This window comes from Leptonychotes weddellii, chromosome 10, assembly GCF_054177405.1.
Source record: "Leptonychotes weddellii isolate Sample4059 chromosome 10, ASM5417740v2, whole genome shotgun sequence".
Classification (NCBI taxonomy): Eukaryota; Metazoa; Chordata; class Mammalia; order Carnivora; family Phocidae; genus Leptonychotes; species Leptonychotes weddellii.
In genome coordinates this window covers 41,986,233-41,993,414 of record NC_138378.1, presented here as the reverse complement: position 1 = coordinate 41,993,414, position 7,182 = coordinate 41,986,233, and positions in this window count along the sequence as shown.

The window sequence follows — 7,182 nt, the reverse complement described above, 5'->3', positions numbered from 1 at the left end:
AATTTTGTTGGGAAGCCAAGGAAAAGTTTTAGGCATGGCAGTGACAGAATTCATGTGTGTTAAAGGGCATCACACCGTACCTCTGTGGGAATGGGTTGGTGAGCGGGAGGTGATGGTGGGGATGGTGGGGGTGGGTGGAGGGGGCATGGGGAGGGTATGGGAGATGTGAGGGGGTGGGGGTGGGGTGCAGGCCACTTGGAGACGTTTGAAGTACATTTGACCCTTGAATAACACGGGTATGAACAATGCGGTTCTGCTTAAATGCAGATTGTTTTTTATACATTCAGTACAGGGCTGTAAATGTATTTTCTCTTCCTTTTGATTTTCTTAATAACATTTTCTTTTCTCTAGCTTATTTTATCTTAAAAATACAGTATATAATACATACAACATACAAAATATGTGTCAATCGACTGTTTATGTCTTGATAAGGTCAACAGGAGGCTACTAGTAGTTAAGTTTCTGAGGAGACAAAAGCTGTACATGGATTTTTGGCTGCACGAGGTGGGGTCGGTGCCCATAGCACTTGCATCATTGAAGGGTCACCTATGGTTGAGGAAAGAGGTCCCAGTGTCCAGGGGAGGCAGTAACAGTGAAAACAGAGAAAAGGAGGCATGGGTGAGAGCTGGAGATTGCATCACAGGAACTGCTGCTGGAGGGGGGAGGAAAAGGGAAGCATCAGGATTTCCACAGCTGGAGGAAGCCAGAGCCCCTTCTGACCCCATGCAGGGCATGGCATCCCTGAGGCACCCAGGTGGGGCAGTCCTGAGGCAGTTAGAAAAGTCACCACTGGAGCATGGCCCAGAAATTGGCCCCGGGTTTACCATCACGAGTCATCATGATTAACAGGGTTATTCGCCTTCTTGGGAATAAATGAGCTTGTCTATAGTGAGGAGGTTGTTCAGGGCCAGCGATGTGGGGCCTGGCCTGTGCCACCGGGGCAGGTGGTGGACAGGCTGGGCTGGGGAGACCTAGAGCCTGTCTTGTGTCCAGTGGAGGGGAGAGGGCAGGCAGGGGAAGGAGCCGGTGGGCAGTGGGTCCCTGAGGACCCTGAGTACTGGTGTGGGACAGGCCGGAGGCAGCCGCCAGGGCCCAGGGCGGTGAGGAGAGGAGGGGAAGGGGCAGGCACTGTACGTTTCCACCTTTGTTCAGGGAAGTAGGAGCAGAGGACTTGAGTGGGCGAAAGAAGGGGGAAGGAGGGCCAAGGGGAGTGGGTCCTGTGAGGGAGAAGCCCCGGGGACCCGAGGACTGCCTGGCGTGGCGGGGTGACGGTGTTTTGCTGGACCCGGCGGGGCATGAAGCCAGGAGGGGCTGTCGGTGGTGAGAAGCTGAGGGAGGTATCAGCAGCCAGTGTCGGGGTGAAGCCGGACCGAGCAGCGGGGTGTGGGAGCCCAGGAGCTGAAGGAGGGAGGGAGGTGGTGGAGCCAGGCTGGACTGTTGGAAATCTGGCTTCAGCTGTGGTTGAAGGTGACGGGGTCGAGATGATGCCAGTTGGTGACTTCTTTCTTGAAGTCGCTTCTCTATCTTGGTAATTACCCGCAGGGTGATTTTTTCAGAGGCACCAGGGGTGCGTCATCTGAAATGTCACTTCTGATTGGGAAACCGCGTCTCCCCCGGTCACAGGGCTGCAGGACATCAGGCTGTCCGATGGCCCCTGCATGCACAGTTGAGGCGGGAACAGGCTGCATGAAAGGCTGCAGACAGACCCCAGACAGAAGAGGAACGCCGCCAGTCGTGGGAGACGGGGCCTGAGGTACAGACAGAGCAGGAGAGACAAGGCTGGGCCAGGGGAGAGCCGCAGCGGAAGAGGCCGCCTGCAGGCAGGAGGAGGAGAGGGAGGCCTGGGCGTCCAGGCATCGCTGACCCTCTCCCCTACGCCTGCACAGTTGCCCCTTGCCTCATATGCATTTATCATCTCCCATGGTGTCCTTGAGTCAGGAATTCAGATAGGGTGGGTGACTTGTGTTTGCTCCATGACGGGTCCTCAGCCGGGAGATGTGATGGCCGGGGACTTCAATCGTTGGAAGATTCGCCCCCCCACAAGCTGTGGGCTGCTGGCTCTCAGCTGGGACGCCACGTGTGTCTCCCGGCACAGCCTGGCCTTCCTCACAGTGTGGCTGGTCCCACGGGCAAGCACGGCGGCGGGGAGCGTGAGCGAGAAAGGGAACAGACGCCGGTGGTAGCTGACCCTTGTCACCTTGCTCACGCCTCCAGGAGGTCCCAAGGCGTGGTGTCCATCCTTCCCTGTTGGAGGTATTTCGGGGTGTAGGGGATGTGGGCCCACCTGTGGGTGGGAGGGGTGTGGCTCACATCTAAGAAGAGCTGTGGCATGGGACCGCCACAGGCCCCTTGGGCACACAGACTCCATCACACCTTCTCAACTCTGAGGAAGGACCACACATCTGACTGACTTTTTTACTGACTCACTTTCATCTCAGAGTTTTGTAAAGTAAGTTCTTAGATGGAAAGAAACCCTAAGCGCCCCTTCTGGCTGATTTGGGGGAGAGAAGGAGTCCTGGAAAGTTGCTCCCAGGGAACTCCTGGGCAGAATCTCCCGGAGCCTGGAAGGCTCTTCATTCCGTGGAGAACGGACCTGTGCGGGCTGCCAAGGGGACCAGGAAGGACCTCAGGTGGAACTCAGGAATTCAGCGAGGAGTGGGCGGGTTTGGCTCTGAGAGCCTGGCTTGGCTTCAGCACTGCCTCACTTACTTGACCATGACCCAGGCCTCACCTTCTCTCTCTTTCTCTTTTGCTTGCTGTTTTGTAAAAACAATACCGTGTGCAGACTTAGGTAACCCAGGCCATGCAGGTAACTCTCCCAGAGGCTGTGGCTCACGGCAGGTAAGCGAGAGGGGCAGTAAAGATGGTGCCAAGTAAGAACATACTAGCCTCAGCAGGGGGAGGCTTTACTGGCAAGGAGGAGGGGAGGACTGCCACAGGGAGAGCGCTGTGACCTGAGGTCTACGGCGTGTCCAGGGTTAGACACTAAGGGTCTTCCTTTCATAGGGAGGATTGGACAAGGCTGGGAAGAACCAGCGGTGCAGTGGGGTGAACGGGTGGAGGTGGCGTGGTGTATCACCCCAACATCCACCTGTTCTCAGGAGGGGCTGCACAGAGGGCTGTGTGCTGGCTCAGGCTGGGAGTGGGCAAAGTTCAGGGCCCGGGAAAAGGAGAGACTGCTAACCCAAGTTTGATTGAGGAGCATTTTGTTTAGGTTGGTTAGTAGGTTCGACACAGTTCAGCTAACAAGAGGCAAAGAATGGGGGTTTGGAGGGCCTGTGCTGGCCTTGTCGCAGGTAAACAGGGGACGGAAAGGGTGAGTCTCATCTAAGTTGTACAGGGAAGTAGTCTTTTGTGGTAAGATCTTTCCAGAACACAAAAGGTGGGGGATTTCTGACCTTCCCTGTCTTCCAGGAACACTGGGCTCAGTGAAGGTCAGCCTTCCCTGGTGGTTTCCAAAGACAGGCCTATGCACACACTGACTCACCCTGCGCTGGGCCTGTGCGCATCAGGACTGAAGACGCAGTGGTGAGCTAGCCGGCCTGGCTGTCTAATCAGCACCACACGGAGTAAGCTCCCTTAGGGTTTCTTTCCAGGACTAAATGCAGGCTAGTTGACTTGTGTGAAGGTCCCAGCAACACGGCTGGCCCATACCAGGGCCTGCTGTCCCCAAGGTGTCCGAGGGGCCGGGTATCCCTGCAGGGGCCACGGGAGGTTGGGGTATAGGTTGCAGGTCGCTGGGGAGGATTTGGGTCCCCATCCTGCAGGGTCGTTTGTTCCTGACGAATGGATGTTCCTCTCAGGGTGGGTTTAGATAGTTGATTCAAGGTGTTCTCTCCTTCTGAAGCTGATGTGTGTCTGGAAAAGACTGTCCGAGAATTCCATCACAGATCAAAGCCATTCATCATTTTACGATCATTTCTGTAATGTTATAGAGCTTTCAGAATAAAGAGCTTGCTGTAACTTTAAGTCCCAGTTCTCCTGTGTCAATTCACACAGTCTGGGAAGCTGTGCTTATGAAAGGCCGTGCTTTGATTCTATCCCACGTCACGGCTTTCTGGCTTATATATCAGAGCTACAGCATCATGTTTGGATCTATGCATCAGTAAAGCTGCCATGGCAGGCAAAACTCAGGCCTTACGTATCATGTGCCCATCCCATATAAAACATAGTAGTTAAGCAATCGACTCCTTTGGAATTTTTTGAGTAAATTTGGATTTTGTATATTTCCTATATTTTGTATATCATAACTCAATGATGGTGAAATTTCCTTGGACTCTGATTCTGGTTTCAAAGCACTGAGTGGATGTGTATTGACCTGCGCCCGATCACCAGAGATCTGCAAGCTTAGCATGGTGGTGGGCGGCGCAGGGCACAGTCGGCTGGAATACTAGGTGAGCACAAACAATCCATGGAATGAGGCAGGCTGGGGCGGTCCCTGACTTCTGGAATCAGCGGCTGTCAGCGAGAGGTTTATGGAGTTCTGTGGATTGGTAAACATTTTCAGGTGACCCAGGGTTTCCACTCAAGATGCTGCATGAGCGGAGAGAGACGGCTTCAGGGTCCCGTCTGTGGCTCATCCTCCACAGAAGGCTCATCCTGGCCTCGGCTGCCAGCATGAGGAGTGGAGTGTGTCCAAGGACGGTGTTGGGCGGAGACCTCAGCCCTTCCTCACGAGACCCATAGAACGAACCCAGAAGCGGATGGGGAAATGTAAAAGTAAACATTAATATTGGGGAATCCTGGATAAGACACAAAATGAGAACTGCAACAAAAAAGAGAGCCGCAACCCACAAGTGGTCACAAAATAAGGGACATGGCACTTTGGTAAGGGGCTGCTGCTGTCTCCTTGCCCCTCCCCAGTGTGGCCCTGCCCTGCCCAGTGCCCCTGCCGACTGTATCCCGTGCCCCTGGGTCATGGCACTTCTGTCCCCGCCCCTCCTTGCTCAGTACCATGCCTCATGGTGGCTGCACCCTGGGTGGCTCCAGTCCCGCGAGGCTGCAGGGACATAGAGCACCCCCTACTTCAGCCCCAGGGCATGCACCACTTCTAGGATCATCCATCCCTGGTGCCTCATCATCCCTGGTTGTTCCCTTATACCGGAGTACGTCTCCCTCCATTAAAGGCTCCTATCTGAACCATCTGAGTCAAAATCGGTTTTCAGCCAGCACCCTGACGAAATAATAAGAAAGAACTTTTTAATGACGCCGAAGCAGAACACGCTTCCTTGGGAGTTCCTGCCATTAAAGATGCTCGGGTGACTCTGGATGATGTGTCAGTTCAGGAAGCAGATGCCAAGATGAAATCTGACATGCAGGAGATTCACTGGGGAGCTCCCTGTCTGTAAAGGAGAAAGGATCGAGGAAGCCAGTGCAATGCAGCTCTGACACCTGGGAAAGGAGAGTGCGAAGGATAGACAGTTGGGGAGGGGGTGCTCTGAGAAGCCCTAGCCAGCCCAGGGGGAGCCCTGGTGCCAAAGTTGCCCACTGGGTCCCACTGGGCAGGATGGCCTGGCTCTAGGCCAACCTGCCATGCTCAGTCATCAGCTGGGAGCAGCCTGGGGAGAGTGAGGCCTTGGTGGGAATGCCACAGTGGACCTGGAGGTGCGACAGCTGAAGGCTGTTCACCAGCTTCTCCTGGAGAGACACCTGAACAGCACACCTCCATGGGCTCCACCTTTTGGGTGAGGTCTCGGGGGCCAGGGACCTGGGACAGGTTGACCTCCAGATTCTCTGCATGTGTTTCTGAATTCACTTTAGGTCAGGCATAGGCTGTCCCTATCACTGTCTTCCTGCGTGGGACTTGTCCAGGTGAACTTCCCTGTCACAGTCACCACCCACTGTGGACTAGGGGTCCACCTTACTCCAGTGTGACCTCATTTTAACTTAAGTACATCTGCAATGACCCAGTTTCTAAACTAAGGTCATATTTTGAGGTCCTTGGGGTTAGGACTTCAACATGAATTTTGAGAGAGCAGGACACAATTCAGCCTATAACAGTCATCTGGGATGTTCAGCCCACTTGTGCCTCCAGATGACTCGAGCCATAGCTACCGTGCAGAGACCCTGAGTGAGAACTGTCCAAGTGGAACCTAGTCAACCCAGGACTGTGAGAGTTAATAATAAATAGTAGTTTTTAGTTACTGAGTTTGGGGTGGGGTTTACACAATAGCTGACCATGACCCTAGTTTTTGGAAGGTAATTAAGTATCAGGCTGCAAACACTGATTTTTGATGATGCTAAGGTCCAGGGTGGACCACCCCCCCTATGTTTTGGGGGCGAGGCCTAATGGTATGCTGACAAGGTAAGAGTCAAAACAACGTTCCTATGAATGGCAGGTTACTCTACTTCATGGTGGTATTTGCAAGAGGCCCCCTGCACTTTGTCAGTGACTCTAGAAGGATCTTGCTTTTATCCCTGGGCAGACGGCAGGCCCCTGTGCTCGCATGAGGTCTGGCCCCTGGGCAGTCAGCTGAAAATCATCCCAGGCCAGGAGCTCGGGTCTGAGCACTGATTGCTTCTCCACTCAGCCTGCGGAGTCTGTCACCAACGTCATCGTGACAAACAGAAGCATCACGGCTGTTTATTTACTATGTTCTGGAAAGCCAAAACCAGGCTGTGGGTTGATGCTCTTTCTGCTTCACTAATGTAGAAACTGAGTCTCACTGCGGAGGCCACCCAGCTAAAGACAGAGGAGCTGGGATTGGACCAGGCTCACCCACCCATGTGGGGCGTGGGAACAGAATTGTGTGTGTGTAGGATGGACCGAGGAGGAAGGGTAGCGAGGATGGGAACAAAAGGCTCCTGTTCTCCAAACTTCTGCTGGAGCGTTGGTTATGTGGGCCTGGGAATCTGTGTTTTGTTGGTTTGTTTGTAAATAACAAAAATGAATTGTTTTCTAGGTGGTTCTCCTCCTCAGACTCCTCTGGGAGCTAGTGTGCCTGGCCCCGCCCCTAGTGCTTTCAGAGTCAATGATTGGTCGGTTTCAGTTTCCACCCAGAGGGACTGGGGGCCCTGGTGATGCTCAGTGAAGCTCAGGGCCACCCACCCCAGTAACTGTGAGCCACGCTGCTGGTGCGTGCTGCTCATGCCCTTCCCGCTTCAGGAGGAAAGGCTACTACCATGCAGAAGGCCCAGAGCAGCTTACAGACGGCAGCTCCCGTTAGAAACCACAGCACCTTT